The sequence below is a fragment of the Natator depressus genome, chromosome 1 (genome assembly GCF_965152275.1).
Source record: "Natator depressus isolate rNatDep1 chromosome 1, rNatDep2.hap1, whole genome shotgun sequence".
In the NCBI taxonomy this organism is placed as follows: Eukaryota; Metazoa; Chordata; order Testudines; family Cheloniidae; genus Natator; species Natator depressus.
The window spans coordinates 187,265,272-187,281,621 of NC_134234.1; the positions used below are offsets into that span (position 1 = coordinate 187,265,272).

The following is a 16,350-nucleotide window of genomic DNA, read 5'->3' on the forward strand; positions in this document are numbered from 1 at the left end:
AAAGTGCAGTAGTTAGTTGCACAACTGCTTGACAGGCAAGATGTCTGTTCCAACTTCTCTGAGTTAGTATCTTTAGCCCCTTCTAATTCTTCAGAATGACAGTCTGCAAATGTGCAAAAGTAGGGAAATAATTTGCTATATGATTTCACTTTGGATAGGGAGTGGGACTTGGGATTTCCACAGGGATATCCTAGCAGACACTGAGTATGATATTGTAGAGAGAGTGATGAAAAACATTCAGCTGGTAGACAAAGCAAGCATGAGTTTAACAATTTGGAGGAGGCTAATTTGAGAGTAGTCTGCATGGGCAGCTTTTATTGACTCTCCTTCACTTCAGCCTTTAAGTTAAACTTGAAACATTGACACTGGACAATGTCCTCAGGGGCTCAGATATAATGGTTCTGTCAACACACACAAACACACACAAATTATTTTTGTTTCCAAGACCAAGACTGTTCTCTGCTCTTCCTCAAAACGTGACACGCTTGCAAAATCATTCAAAGAGTCACTGTCAGGTTAAGAGTCTGAACATGGACAGGCTAGAAGAAGAGTGAAAATGATGCAAGAAGCTCAACAAGTTGAAATTCACAGAATCACAGAAGTGTAGGACTGGAAGAGACCTCAATCGATCATCTAGTCCAGTCCACTGCACTCAAGGCAGGACAAAACTAGACCATTCCTGACAGGTATTTGTCTAACCTGTTCTTTAAAACCTCCAATGATGGAGATTCCACCACCTCCCTAGGTAATTTGTTCCATTGCTTAACTACCCTGACTGTTTGGAAGTTTTTTCTAATGTCCAACCCAAACCTCCTTTGCTGCAATTTAAGCCCAGTGCTTCTTGTCCTATCTCAGAGGTTAAGGAGAACAATTCTTCACCTTTCTCTTTGTAACAAACTTTTTATGTTCTTGAAAACTGTTACCATGGACCCTCTCAGGTCTTCTCTTCTCCAGACTCTCCTCACAGTCCTCTTCCCAAATAATCATCTAATTAGGGGCAGGGTGAGAGAACAGCATGTGTCGCTATCCAGGTGGAATGCAGGGTGTGATGCTGGAAGATTAGGTGCTGGCCTATGCTCAGGTCTCCATGTCTCAATTGAACACTGATAAATACATAGCTGGAATCAATCTGGCTCACCTGTGTGTTAGTATTGTTAAAGTAGGTATTAGAATTATGCGAATGTACTTAGTGTTTAGACTTTATGGAATGCTTGTAAGAGACTGCATGTATTAATCTCACCGATAACATCTGAATCCCATATTGTAAAGTAAAATTTGAGCAGTTGTACTGTGAGCCTCTGTCACCATGTAAATCACCAGACAGGAGAGAGATTAATTAGTGTAAAGGGCTGATCTTCAACAGAAGGTATTATGCCCTTCCCAAAAGGAAAAGTCCATTGATACCAGAGGGACTATTGTGGGATATTGCAACTGACATTTCCCTTTGTACCACCACCAAGAGGACAAAAGACTGGTGTTGTTATTCTGCCTCCTCCCTGTGAAGAGGAGTCATGCAAGGGACTCCTCCCATCAGCTGAGTTTTACAGCTAAAAGCATGTGGGAAGAAGAGAATAAAACCCCTAACAAGAAGGAACTGATTATCTCTATACTGCTTGGGCTCTGTGGGGCAAAGTGTTTCTAGGCATAAGCAAGAGATTCCCCAACTGCTTAGCCTGGCTTAGCCCGAAAAGACAAATAGAGAAAACATTTCACTGTGCACTATGAAGTACAAGCTTCTGTTGATCTTAAATTTCAAAAGGTAACTCATTTGTTTGTTTATGTTTACCTGCTTTAACCTTGTAAATAACTCATTTCCTTTTCCATTTAAATAAATCTTTAGACACTTTATTATAGGACCGGCTACAAGCATTGTCTTTGTTGTGAGTTCCAAGGTGCAGTTGACCCGGGGTTAATGACAAATCTTTTGGGACTGGGAATAATCTGAATATTGCTCTGATTCTTGGTGTAATGGACCATCTATCACAAAAGTACACTCAACTGGGTAGCAAGATAGATCAGAGTACCCCAGGGGACTGTCTAAGACTCCTTACTTAGGCTGTTATAGTAGCTGAGGAGTTTACACTAGATAATTATTTGCTGAAATATAAGTACAGAACTCACAACTAATTTTGAGGTTTGTACCCTGCTCCGTAATAGTCTGCCCTGAGGCAGGTACTCACGCTCCTGAGTCACTGCAGGCAATGGTGCAGAAGGCCTGGCTCTCCATTGTGCAAATAGCTTGAGAACTGTGGGAAAATACCACTGATTTTGGGGTATCCTGCTTTTCCCAGCTCCTCTCTCTTGGTAGTAGGGCTCCCTCTGCTGCCAGGACACCATGGCCTCCTACCACTCCTTCAGAGTGGGCTGAATTACTTAGAACTGGAACTTGTAGACTTTCACTTGTGACAGATTTTAGGCTTGTAATAAGTATTTCTATTCCTTCCAGGCCATGCAGCAGTGGAATGATATTGCTTGTGTAAGTGGGTACAGTGAAAAAGTATTTGTAATAGGGTTCACACATCATAAGAGCCCTTTCTCCTGCCCAGGTACAGCATAACATTTTTCTTCCCATATGGCATCCCCTATCCACAGTAACTTTGAATTATGGGGAGAGAGATTCCCCACTATGACAGTGCTCCCTCTTCATGACTCAACCCTCTGTCTGGATCACTATGTGGTCCACTTCCTCCACAGTATCAAAGTTCCACTAGACCAGCTGTTAGAATGGCACCCCCCACAGTCCTGCACCTCTTCCCAGTAGCTGGTAGCACAACCCAAGCCCACCCTTTACACTGGTTTCCACCCCAGGGATCCAATTACCAGCAGCTAAGCTCTACACAATTCCCCTTCGTTGCTGCTGTTTCCCTGGGCTTCTTCCTACCTTGACTTCTCAGGCTTTCTATCCCCACAATTCCCCTAGAGTTGAGCCTTTTTCCAGGGCTAGAATCCTAAGACTTATTCTCTTCTCAGAAAATGACCTCCCCCTCACCTCAAACTTCTTATGTTGGTATCCCTTACCCAGCATCTCTCCCAGCTAGGCTTTATCAGCAATTAGCATCCATAAATCCCTAGGACTCCTCCCAAGTGCAACTGTGAAGGCTAACTGGCCCCTTCTGGACCACTTTAACCCTTTCAGTGCTGGTGTGAGGTGAAAACCTTATTGCAGTCTTCTTATACCTTTTTTTTTTTTTTTTTTTTTTACCAATAAAGTAAAATGTTATTAGTTTGAGCAGTTGTTTTCTATACTTATAATGGGGAAATCATTAGAACCAATTATATCTTAACTGTGGGCAAAAAAGCAAAAGAAAACATTCTAACCATGCCCACTATATGTACACACATAGAAAGTTTTCTTTTGCCTTTGTGAAGTGATGAGTCATCCTTGAATGAGAGCCTGATTAAGCCACACGTGGGGAAAAGGCCTTCCTGTTTTAGGCTCCAGCCAATCCACAAGTCAGGAGCTGGTCTGGTGACTCTCTGAGCAGGTATATAAGCCTCATGGGAGAAAAAGCAGCTTAGTGTAATTGCATAATTTGGAATTTTTCTCTACTTGATAAGGGTGGTAGATGTTAGGCTACTTCAGTTCTGTTTTTACTCCAGTCTTTTCCTTGTTCTGCTCTAGGCCTGCTGTGGCTCCAACTCTAACCTAGCTTCCCCCCAGCACTACTCTTGCTGTTTTCCATTCTTGCTCTTGGTGTCTGATTCCAGTTCTGACCACTAGGCACAATTTCCACTGCTTCTACCTTGAGGCCTAACTGTCCTTGCCTTGGTTTTTGACAGCCTTATTGTCCTGTTGGTAAGATCACTGTATTCCCCCATTCTATAGGAAACACCTGAGCAAACCTGTAGTCACTTCTGTATACACATTAATCTTAAAAAAAAAAGTTACCTTCTGGGCTTAAGAGATATAACCCTCAAGTTGTTAAAACTGAAGTTTTAAAATTTAACTTATTTTTAACTGGTTTCATGTCAGGTTTAAGACAGTCACTCTGAGGTTTCCAGGTACTCAACAAATGCTACAAAGATTGCATTGAAATTGGTGAAAGGACTGCTTTGCTTCTGTTCTACAGAACTTTTTCAATAATCAGGGTTGGTCTTGGCTACTACTTAAAATGTTATAAAACCTAAATTTGGGGGCCAAAAGTGTCCTCAGTCTTCTCTAAGGCTTTTTAAAAAATCCTTATTTTAACTGGAAATATAAATGTTGGATCCTTTTTTTGAACCCTGTTAAGTTTTTTAGCTGCAGTGATATCCCCTGCCAATGAGTTCCCCAGGCTGATTTTCCCACCAAAACAAAGCATATCCTTTAGTTTTAAATTTTGCTATCTTTCAATTTGATTGAGCATTGTGTTTGGATATTATTGTTCACCCTCTCTCATAATACACTAACTCCTTTTATATCTGTTTAAGTAATATCAGATCTGCTGGCAAAAGTTCTCACGTTCTCCTCCAATAATTAAAGACCTAGAAAAGCAGGAAATGGAATTTCCTGCCAGATTATTAAGGAGGATAAAATGTTTCATCAGCACTAAAGGGTGTCTTCACCTTTACCACTGAAAATGAACCAGGAGATGTTTTTTTTTTTTCAAATCCTATGTTTTGACACAGTACAGTAAAGTCCATCTGAGATTATATTCTACTTTTATTAGGGAGTGTAGGATAAATGTAAAACTAAATAATTAAAGTTAGCTTAAATTTGGTTAAGCAAATGTGTCTTGTAAAGGAAGGCCCTGACTGGCAAGTAGAAGGAAGACACTGAAAATATGTGATAAGGCTAGAAGGAATAAAGTAGGGAGGATGTCTGACTCAAAGAATAGCTAATGAGATAAGGGGAAGTTTCTAAAAAGGCGGCCTCTGACCAATAGGGGTCACTGCAGATGTCTTTAAATCAAAAACAGAGAATGTCTTAAAAATGAGTTAACATGGCCCTTCCCCACCCCACACACCTATGTGAACCCAGGTGCAATGGGGAAACTGTTGGACAGCAAGAAGAAAGGCCTTTGGGCAATTAGAGTGAACCATCTCCAATTAGTTTTTAGATGAAGTCAGTAATTGGCAATTACATCACTTGTTAAAGGGTATAAAAAGTAAAGTCTTAAAGGGTTCATTGCTAATACTTGCCTGATTATGCTAGAGCCAACCAATATGGGTCTAAGCACCCCTGGGTTTAGTCCTTTTAAGTATCTTGATCAAATGCTTATAAAGGTTTAGTTACTGTTTGGATGTAGTAAACTGCTTATTTAGGCATGTTTAGAGCAATTGTATATGTACCACTTGGCCTTTGGATTTAATAAAGGACTTTATGGTTAAATTAATATTTGGTGGTTTCTCATACTATTAATAACTTCAAATATTATTAATTCTAACAGAAAGCTAAAGAGTTTTTACTGCTTTGGAAATAGGGCATAAATATTATATCAAAGTAAACCCATCAGCTGTTTTAGTGATATACATTTAAGAGTAACAGCCTCACAAGTTTAAATTTTTGAGAAGGAACTTTTCAACACCTGTGCCATTATACCTCTAGCAGTTCATTACCAGTTTAACAGATGCCATTTGTCTTTCTTTTACGCTACCACTCAATGCCATTCAAGCAAGACCAGAAAGCTGCTCAGCAAGAACTGCTCTGACTTAATGTAAAGATCAAGAGCTCGGGAGAACCATACTCCTGGCAGAGAGGGCTAGTCTCAGATACCTGTCATGGGTTTACACCATGTTCACAAAGCAAAACATCCACAATTCAGTGATTGTCCTTGAAACAGAAGGGTGGCTTTGTTTATAACTTGTACTATCTCAAGTACATATATACATCAATTGTGTCAGTTGGCCTATGCCGCTAATGAGGGAGGGTGTGCGCTGGTGGAATAAAATATAAGTCTGACTATTTTAGATGCCCAGGTTACAGGCACTTGAGGAATATGATGGATTAGAGGGACAAGATGAATAAGACTGGAGTGTTGGACTGGACTGGGATAGAGAAAGTAACTTAGGAACAGTTATGTTGTATCGTTAACTTGTCTCTAGAGAACAGGAAACCAAGGATTGTGGGAAGAAGATAGGCTGTGATTCCTAAACAAGGGATGGAAAAGTGCCCAGGCCTCTGTTAGCCATTCAGCCCCAAGTGAACTATATTCTGCTAAAGTATCTATTTACCTTGGGATACAAAAACCCCTGTCTGGAAGTTAGGACAAGCAGGTGAGCTGGGGGTTTTAGTGGGCCAAATTCTCTCTGGTGTAAATCAGCCTAGCTTCACTGAAATCACCAGCTGAAGATCTGTCCTGTTATCTATTATCTTCCTTTCCTTCTTCACTACACTGGTGTTTCTGTTCTCCTTGTTTTTGGCTCCCAGCAGAGAAACTGGTCAAAGGTGCTTCCTCCATGCCACAACAGCACCTGCTCCAGGATCGACACCCACCCCCCATGTTCTCCAGTCTGAGACTGGCAATAATCACTTTCCTCTCCCTTTTTAGCTTTGCTCCCTATACCACCACAAAAGCTCCCACTGTTTCTTCCCCTGACTTAAACACACAAGCCTTTGCAGTTACAAAGGCCTGTGGGAATGTGATGGATTACAGGACCAGTTTTTGGCCAGGTTTTTTTTTTCCCCCAACCTTGAAGCCAAGAACCAATGTTATACAATAATCCTAGCTGTGCACTGTTAAACTGTTTTTTCACCCAAAAGGTGGGTGTCTTTCAGCATCTGACAAAGAGCTCCTTATTTATAGCTTTTCTAAATTCTTACAAATATTTGGAATCGGATGGAATTAAATTTGCTACATCATAGTTATACCAGGGGCTGATAAAACTACCTATTTAAGGTTGCCCAATATTTCTTGTGAGAAGACCCAGTTTTCGGTTGCTTATAAAACTTTGTCAATTTTTGGAAAATTTCTCCCAAAACAGTTCCACCATTTCTGAGGAAAAGACTTGGAAAAAATACATCTTTACTCATGTTAAATTATTGAGACCTTCTCTTTGAGATGCTCTTGTACCTCCATGCCTTGGAACATGGATTTGAAACTTGGCAGGGGTAGACACCCCACACCAGCCCAGAAGGCTTAAGGAAGACCACTGAGTAAAGATCACTGAGAAAGTCCATAAATGAGGGTTTTAGGCTACAGAAACAACCCATGATTGTAAGATGGAGCTTACCTGAGCAAGTGGGGTCTGGACCAGCATAAAGCCAGGAAGCTGGCAACAGAAATGGTGGCTGCAAGGAAGTCTTAACCATCCTCCATGCATTAGAGAGGGAAGGAAGGAATGAGTAGGACCCTGGGAGCCTGGCCCCCAAGGAAAAGTTTACCAAAAGAGAAAAGGGTGAGAAAGAAAGCCTGTGGGAGGCCAGTAGGAAGCAGCCCAAGGAGAGAGCAGCAAGGTTGGGGGACTGAGCAGATTTTGGTTGCATGTTGTAGGGTCCCTGGGCTGGAAGCCAGAGAAGCAGGTGGGCCTGGGTTCCCCTACCTGCCACTGACAGAGTGGCAGTGCCTGGACAGCACGTACAGTGACACTCTGTACCCCAGAAAGGGAGGCCACATAGTGACCTGGCCAGAGGTCTGAGTCACTAAGAGGAAGCTGCAGCTCCTGCAGCCTGAGAGAGGAAAGGAAAAAAGTGGAGAGATCACAAGGGGAGGCTTCGGATGTGGAAGAGAACTAATCCCCAGAAAAGCCAGGAGTATTTGCCACCTGCAGTGAGTAGAGCAGCCCTTGACACAGGGATGTTCCTTTTGCCATCCCAGTGAAAACTTGCTCAGATATAGCCAGGTTATAAGCATTTTAAAAATTGCAGTTTGCATGTGTTTGATAGAGATCCTGTTAAAGTTAACAGCTAAAATCCAACTAGTCCAGTCTCACCGAGTGTGCTCCATCCCCGTACAGCTCCTAGTGCCGACCAGAATGTGCAAGCATCATTCCTCTGCAGCAACTGAGTAAGCTCCAGCACTGAACTACAAGGGAAAAGGCTGGATTTTTCCTTCTCATGGCAGCTCCCATCTATTCTGGGCTGCATCCAGATACCAGAACTGAGAGCAAGGAACCTGTCTCTCTCATGCTTTCCAATGGCCCCCATGCTGGCAGCCAGGCAGCATGGAAGTGGAAGTTGTCTGCATTCAGATGCAGAGGAGATAAAAGCCAAACGAGGGAGAAGAAACGGGGTAAACTAGGACTGAGAATTGAATGGGGAAGACTGGGGAAAGGAGAATAGGAAGCAGGGAGAGAGACAGGCTGGGACATATTAAGCAGGGTGTCTGGAATTGGGAGCCAGTGAGGTAAACGGGGTGCCTAGAGCTAGCTGGATGGGGGGAGAGAACACTGAGATCAGATGAGGAGGGGAGGAGACTGGGACTGGCTGGGCAAAGAGACTAGGACATGGCAGCAGGGAAGGGTGGGGCGATTGAGACTGGAGGAAGAGCCTAAGAAGTGAGACTGGAAGATAGATTGGATGAGGCAATTGGGACTGTCTGGAGAATGGGATTGGGAACGAGGAAATATTGTGTCTCAGGCAGGGAGTCTGAAAGGGGAAACTAGACTGGCTAGGTATGGACACTGGGAGGCAAACCTGAGGAGCGAAGACTAGGGTGGGGTAGACAAGAAGAGTGGCACTGGGACAAGAAGCCAAGGGTGGGGAAGGGACAGGAGTGAAACAGGGTCACTTTGAAGGTGACAAGGCAGAGGGGTTCAAGCTTGTGCAAAAAGCACATGAGAATCTATGCTCACGAGAGTGTGCTCTCCTCCAGAGCCTGGAGTGGAACCAAGATTCCTGAATTTCACCATTCCTTTGTGTGGTGGATCTAAATATCCCAACCCTGTTGATGACTTATGTGGGTGCCAATATCATGCCATTGGTATGATGGGATTTGTTTATTCAATTTGTTTTTTAAAAAAAAAAATCACACTCACTCACTCTCACACACACATACGTTAAAAGAACACGGAGGTTGCAAAGTCAAACACGCAAAAGTTAGGAAACAGGATTTAGGATGCCTGTGCAACCTTAATTTTGCCCCCAGGGGCTTATGCATTATGATACTGTCTAATGCCCAGAGTATCTCCATCCTGTGGAAAAAGTAATACATCATGTAATTAATCAGGGTTGGATAGTGAAGGACACTGTTGTCTGTCGGACCCCTGTCTCCTTTGTTGCAATCTTAATTCTGGGATTTGTAACTTTTGAGTGCTAGTCTTTGCAATTCTCAGTGTTCTTTTAACATAGTGTTACACACCAAAACTATCATTTTACTATTCAGAAAATTTAACTGATGCTTAAGAGGACATGCTGTGTATGTCCACAGTCTCTACAGAGTTAGGGAGTTAAAGCCAATGGTGAGAAGATAAATATTGACATATGCAAATCAGAGTTCACAATGATTTGTTGCTTTACAAATTTTTTTAAAATGAGCATAACTCAAAAGTTCATTTATAGATTAGTTGTACACAATATAGCCAAAAGCATATTTAATTTTATTTGTCATCAATATGATTGAGTGAGGATTAGTGCACTAAGAAAAACCCTTACCCATAAAGATTTCCCCTCCAAAAAAGCTTAAAGTCCTTATTGTTTTATGTTCATTTAGCAGCTTCTAGCTAGTGCAAGTTTATCAATATTTATTAGTATATTCCCTTGTGAATACATTGGTGAAGAAGTGGCATGCATCCCAGAGGATGACAACTAAGGTCTCGTTAGTTCAAGCAAAAACTGAACTGAAAAATTAAAGAGACTCTTCGTGTTGCTAAGTACGTCTTGTAATTACATTTTCACTGGGACTATATAGTGACCAAGTTAAAGTAATAAACCTACTGATGATGAAATTGCAATTTAGGGTATATTAATACAAGTGGCTCATGTGTGTCTGTGAATAAGGTGGTCCATCTTTGAACTAGTTACAGCAAGACGAACCTGTAGATGGTTTTAATTATCATTGAAACAAGTGGGCAAAATTCATCCCTTGGTCTCAGTGAGTTAACACCAGGCATGAATTTGGCCTACTCAGCACTATTTTCCTGCCTCTCTGGAGTGGTACTGGTGAATCTGAACCCAGAGATTCAAGCAGGAGGTTGCACACAATGATTTGGAAGTTACTTTTCACTTGCTCTGGCTAAAGAGAAGACCTCAGTGGAGTCAAGCCAACAGAGAATTTGGCTCCTGTTGACATATGAAAGCCACAGCATTTAGCTATGCTAAAGAACTCCCATAAAGTTTTGCAAAAAGTCATGCTAAGAGATTATATAGAATTATTAGCAAATAAGTAGTAAACTGCATGTCAACTGGAAATATATTTATACAGCTATGAGAAGGTCATGCTCTTAAGGTTGTTTTTAATTTTATATGTGCTTGCTAGATAAAATATGATTGGCTAAGGAACTTGAACAAGTTATAAATAGTAACGGAAGACACAAGAAAGGAATAAGTAGATAAAACATCATTAATAAAGGCAGACATGGTGGACTATAACCCATGTTAAAATAGATCAAAACTGTTGTAACCTTTTGTACACTGGAAAGTTGGAGTATAGTAGGGCATGATGAAAATGTACTGGTGAGTGAACTGTAAAAATTATAATATGGGATAAACAAGGAAGAAGAAGTCTACATAATCCACCTTGAACCAGAGCAGGACAGGCAAAGTACCCCAGAATTGGTAAATTAGCCTTTTTTGTTTGTGCTGTTTGATCTTAGACATCTAGTCTATGATTAACAAACCAAACCTGAGCTTGACCAGCTGATTTTCCAATCAATAAGTATTCAAAAAGATCCCATTAGTTACACCCCTTATTTCTAATCTATACAGAGCTCAGTAGTACTTCTGAAAATTCTTCATGATTGTCTGTTCTTCCAGATAACTTTAAGGCTTCATCATAAATGCAGTTTGCTCAATAAATACACTTGGTGCATGGAAATTCCCTTGAGAGGTTTATTGTTTAATTCATTCTGAGGCCAAAAAAAGAAGGGTTTCTTTCTGAGGTTAGGAAACAAGATTGTTAAATAAATTGGAAATAAAATAACTAGGGGTAGAAAGAATCTTTACTGTAACTAAGGTATCTTAGAGTATATAGAACAGAAAGGAAATAAAGTAGAAAAATGAACTGTGTGATTGTGACATGCAATTTTGCATACAAAATAACTACAGAAATTTAAAGTTGCAAAGTTAAGCACTCTAAAATCAGGAAATGCCACAATTAAGGCTAACCATGCAACCTTATTTCAGCCCCCTCATGGGCAGTATGTGATCATGTAATTAAAGACCGTGTCATAATGCATACATAGAAGAGAGCCAAAGTAAGATTGCCTGAGCAACTTTAATTCAGGCATTTCCTAATATGAGTGCTTGATTTACATTCAAGAACTATTTTAAAAGAAAGACACAGTTTCAATGTCCTGGGTTTAAAAGAAAACTAGAAAAAAAAAATTATCTGGAATCCTATGTACCCCTACATGGCTCATGAGCAGAATTGGAACCTTTAGCTCCACAGCACTGGCCTCTACCACTGGAGTTGATGGAGTAACTGATAACAATAGCAAAAACTGTTAGCCTTTTTGGGCCAGCCACTAGAGACAGATGAGGTACACTTACTCAGTGGGTTTCACGGCTATTTAGTAGACAGCAGAGGTATGCAGAGAGCCAGGAGTCCTGTGTTCTATTTTAGGTTCTGTAAGGGAGTGTGCTGTGCTCTCTCAATGTGTTTTTCCTTGGCTACTGCATCTGCCGTCTCGGCCTCTACCCCAATATCCCCCTACCTCAGCTTCTCTCTTTATCCTATCCATATTTCCCTGGTAGCCTGTCTTTGCCACCTCTTTATTCCTCGTCTGCCCTGCTCCCAGCCTGCCTCTGCCCACCTTGTACTCCATCCCTCTGTATTCCAGGCGAGTGGCTTTCTCCTTTTCCTGGGCACCAGCTGTGGGGGTATTGGAAGCAAAGGAGAAACAGTCTCCCTGCTTTCAGTGCCTATGTCGGGCTGCTGAGGGGAGCAAATGCTGGGGAAGTCCTGCTCAGCCCCAGCATCCGTTGTTTAGAGCATGCTCAGACCAGACAGCATCTTCTGAGAATTTAGCTGCCAAATCTAACAAAGTCTCTACAGAGCATTTGTAAACTGAACTTGATCAGAGGTTTAGAATTTGTGCAGATTTTTACACGGACAGTAAATGGTATGTCCTTTACCAAATGACCACACCCCTGCCAGCGTTCAAGACCCTGCTCCAAAGAATGGAGATACTAGAGCTGCAGTTGTAAGAATCCTTGGACATGGACAAAACATTTTCCCCCCATACCTCATTCTGAGAAATGGTTAAACTGTTTTAGCTGAAACTTTCCAATAAACATAGTCCCAGGCAAATACCAGGCATGGAAAATTTCAGCCTGAACAGCTGAAGTTTGGCAAAGTTATAAGCAACTGAAAACAGGGTTTCATAATGGAAAGCATTAGGCAATCTTAAATACAGAGAAAATTACCAGCTCCCCTTATTAGCAGGTGCTTATCAAAATACAATGAGCCAGTTTTTCTTTCTTGCTCTGGCTCTTGTGCATGGCTGTGACCATGTAAAGGAGCTAGATTGGGGATGTAATTCCCCTCCTGGAGAACAACTCTCACCTGGAGTAAATCCAAAAAAACCCAGGTACTGCAACAACTGCCCTCCCCCTCTTCCATTCCTCCCCAGTGAAAGGGCATGTTGGGAACAGGGAGGGGAGGGGAAGAGGAGTAGCAGATCTAGGCTACCATTCTCCACTGTCATTAAGTTCCATAGGGACCATACTTTAGTGGTATAAGTTACAGCCACCCCTAAGCTGGTCTAGCTAGGGCTGGCATGGGCCAACTCATTGAAGGTCCCTACATTCTCTGCACAAGGTACAGCTCAGACACCACGGAGAATCTGGCTCAGTTATTATTAGAACTGTAGAATTTATTCTGCTACATTGTCCAGAAATTATTTGGTTTGTCCTTGCTCAATGACACCGAAGTATGGTGAGGCTCTCGTATGATTTGCAGTGAAGTCGTGCAATGACCTCTGATAATATTACAATATGTTTTAACCCGACACTTTAAATCACTGCTCTGCATTTCACCTCTGCTAGTTCTTAAGTCCTTTCCTACTTATTTTCCCCGTTCCCTAGCAACTTTTTGATCACGTGTTAGGATTTTAGCCTTTCCAGCTGAAGGATATGGGATTTTGAGAGGTGTGGCCCCAAGCAACCTGCTATTCTGTGTTTCTAATAGGAATTTAAACTTTCTGTAGTCGTAAAGTTGTGAGTAAATGCTTAACACAGGACAAAATGAATTGCTCAATTAGTTTAATTCAATTTTCTTGCTCCTTCTTAAATTACACTTCTCTACTGATCTAAGTTTTAATGGCAACAGCAGTTCTTGGAGTGTATTTTTGAAGAAAAAAATACTTCATGCCTTTTGGGCCCAAAGCAGACAGTACTCTTGGTTCTTGTTAAAATATAGGTGGATCAGAGATGTTTCACAAATAATAAATCCCCTTTTTCCTCTTTTACATGATTTGCTATTAATTTTAAACCTTCCAAGTATGTTATGGACTTTCTCTGATGGCCTGATTGGATGTTAGCTCCAACTTTCTTCTTCCCACACCCCCTCTTCACCTCAGTTTCACTCCACATCTGCCTCTTATCTTCTTCTCCCCTTCCCCTCTTACCCTCCCTTTCCTTTCAGTATTCCCCCTCCATTTAACTTATGCCCATCTAATTTCCCCGCCCCCAAAGAAAAATCATGGAACGAACAACCTTTGATGTCATAGTGTGGTTCACTCTGCTTGTGTGTTCTCCTCCTTCCCCCACCCTGTGTCTGTCTGGTCAATTTAGACTGTAAGCTCTTTGATCCAGGGACTATGTACTATGATTATACAGCGCTTAGCATAATGGAACCCAATTCTTGGTTGGTGCTTTGGCACTACTGTAATAAACGTGATAATGCAGGAAATAAAACCTGTTCTTTCTGGTACATTGCACTATTTTGATCACCTTGATCGATCCGTCCTTCAGCCCTAGTATAGATTGTGCTGATCACAAGAGGTCTTCCATTCTTGTCGTATCCTGGCCTTCCTTCTCCATGTGCGGACATGTCTTTTCACAATAAAATCTTCCCATCTCTTTGGAGGTCAGCCAAATGGTCATTTTAAACAGGTTTCAGAGTAACAGCCGTGTTAGTCTGTATTCGCAAAAAGAAAAGGAGTACTTGTGGCACCTTAGAGACTAACCAATTTATTTGAGCATAAGCTTTCGTGAGCTACAGCTCACTTCATTGGATGCATACTGTGGAAAGTGTAGAAGATCTTTTTATACACACAAAGCATGAAAAAATACCTCATTTTTACCCTATCAGGGCCAGTGCGGGGCAGATGTCCTGTCACAGTTCCCTTAAAATTTAAGAGCTGAAATCCCTCTCCATTTCCAACAACTCCCCACCCTTATAATTCCTTCTCCGCCACCCCTGTTTATAAATGACTGGGAATAAATATGAGGTTAGCAACACAGGCCACATCTGATGAGCTTCAGGATATGTCAGACCTAGAGGGGGCCAAATTTCAAAGTCATGGGCACAGTGACATAAAGGCCCATTGATGGTTCATTACTCTGCGTCAGCAGCTCATCAGGCCTGACATACTCATCACACATAACACATGGCTGTCATAATATATATCCCAAACGTGAGAAGTTATATTTCACTGGAAAGCTAATAACTCACTAATCATTAGTATTCTTGTGTGTGCTAAGAGTTAGGGATATGTGGAGCTGATAAACAGGTTTTTCCCAGGCAGGAAGAAAGGCAGCTATCTACCTGTCTCCAATGAAATGAAGTAAGGGGTGACTAAACAATGGAAGCCCCATTTACATATGACTTAGCAGGGGGATGGGAAGTCCACAAGCAGGAAAGAACAGCGTGAGGGCATCCTGAGTCTGGGGACAAAACACTGAGTTTGGGAAGTTATGAGATGGAGAAGAAGCCATCTTGGCATCCATCTGTGTTTGACTTGAAGTGATTATTAACACCACTCCAAGCAACAAGCTGCTGTGCTTTTGTCTCTTGAAAGAATCACTGGACCTTCTGACTCCCCTGAATGTTCCAGGAGAGGGCTGGACACTTTGGGGGAGATGGTTCTGGGGAATGGGCTTATGCTGGGAATCACCCTGCAATTAGTAACCAAGGGGTGGAGGCCAGGGTGGGACTGCTGGGGTCAGAGTGCTAAAGGAGGGCTGCACAGCACTCAGCGAGCTGCGTGCTTGCCTACTGGCTGTTGGTGTTTCAGCTGTGAGACATAGCAGCAGAGCATTTAAGGCACCCAGGGTTACAGGGCAGGTGGTGATACAACCTCCCACTGGTCTGAACTGCACCTCAGAACATTACAGGCACACACAGGGAAAACCCTGCCACCAGCCCCCTTTTGTTTATACCATCAAAGCTCAAGTGTCTCTCCAGTCTCAGCCATGGCACTCAGACCTCACAGCTCATACTGCAAACAGATTCACAAACTGCCTCCCATTGGCCAGGTGTAGACCCCTACCCTAAACACAAACCTTTCTTCACTGCCACTGCCTTCACATTGACAGTGAGAAAAATAGACAGTTCATCCCTTAGTCTTGTTCTAGGAATGTGTACGGAGAGTTTCAGACCCTCCCATTCCCCCTACTGACCAACCCTCCACAGTATAAAGGGGGCTACCCCCCCCCCAAGAGGCTCCCTAATCACTTCTTGATAAAGCATGAATACTGCACTGTAAGAGGCTAGAGCAGTGGTTCTCAGCCTATTTACCATTGTGGGCCACATATGCAACTCTCTGTGTTATGTGGCCCACATCCACACAATATATATATACACACATACATACACACACTACCTGCATGGCCCTGAGGGTGTCACATGGGCCACAGCTGATGCTGATTGGGCCACAAGCGGGCTGTGGGTTGAGAACCACTGGGCTAGAGAGACCACATTCAAAACTCAAATGTAGATTCATTTGGTAAGTGGGTGCTCTTTTTTTTATGCTTATGAATGAACATTTTGCGGGTAGATAAGAAACCAAATAAATAATCCCTCAGTCTTACCTTTCCATGAGGCAGATTGCGGAATATGATTCTCATTTAAATTAAAATGTTGGCCACTTTGAAGATGGAGGTCCCAATTCTCTCCTCACTCCAGTTTTACACTGTGTACTCTCTTGACTTTGCTAGAGTTACTCCTGAGTTATAGCAGTAAAAACAGGACCAGAATCAGGCCCATAGTTGTGCACACGTTATGCCGCTTTTTCAGCGGAATCAATTTCTTTGAGGCATGCTATTCTTCAGCAGACAGTTATGCTTTTATATTATGCTAGATTCTCAGAATTTATTTTTCTTGGGCAATA

General features: G+C 42.1%; 1 long non-coding RNA gene across 1 annotated transcript in view; it reads right to left on the minus strand.

The window, feature by feature from the left end:
- The window catches only part of LOC141984025 (uncharacterized), a 208,828-nt gene that overhangs the window by 126,777 nt on the left and 65,701 nt on the right, over window positions 1–16,350 (minus strand). The window contains exons 3-4 of the long non-coding RNA XR_012638617.1: window positions 16,052–16,185; window positions 13,970–14,156 (exon numbers count right to left, since the gene is read on the minus strand). This is a non-coding gene — a long non-coding RNA (uncharacterized LOC141984025). The remainder of the gene's footprint in view (window positions 1–13,969; window positions 14,157–16,051; window positions 16,186–16,350) is intronic.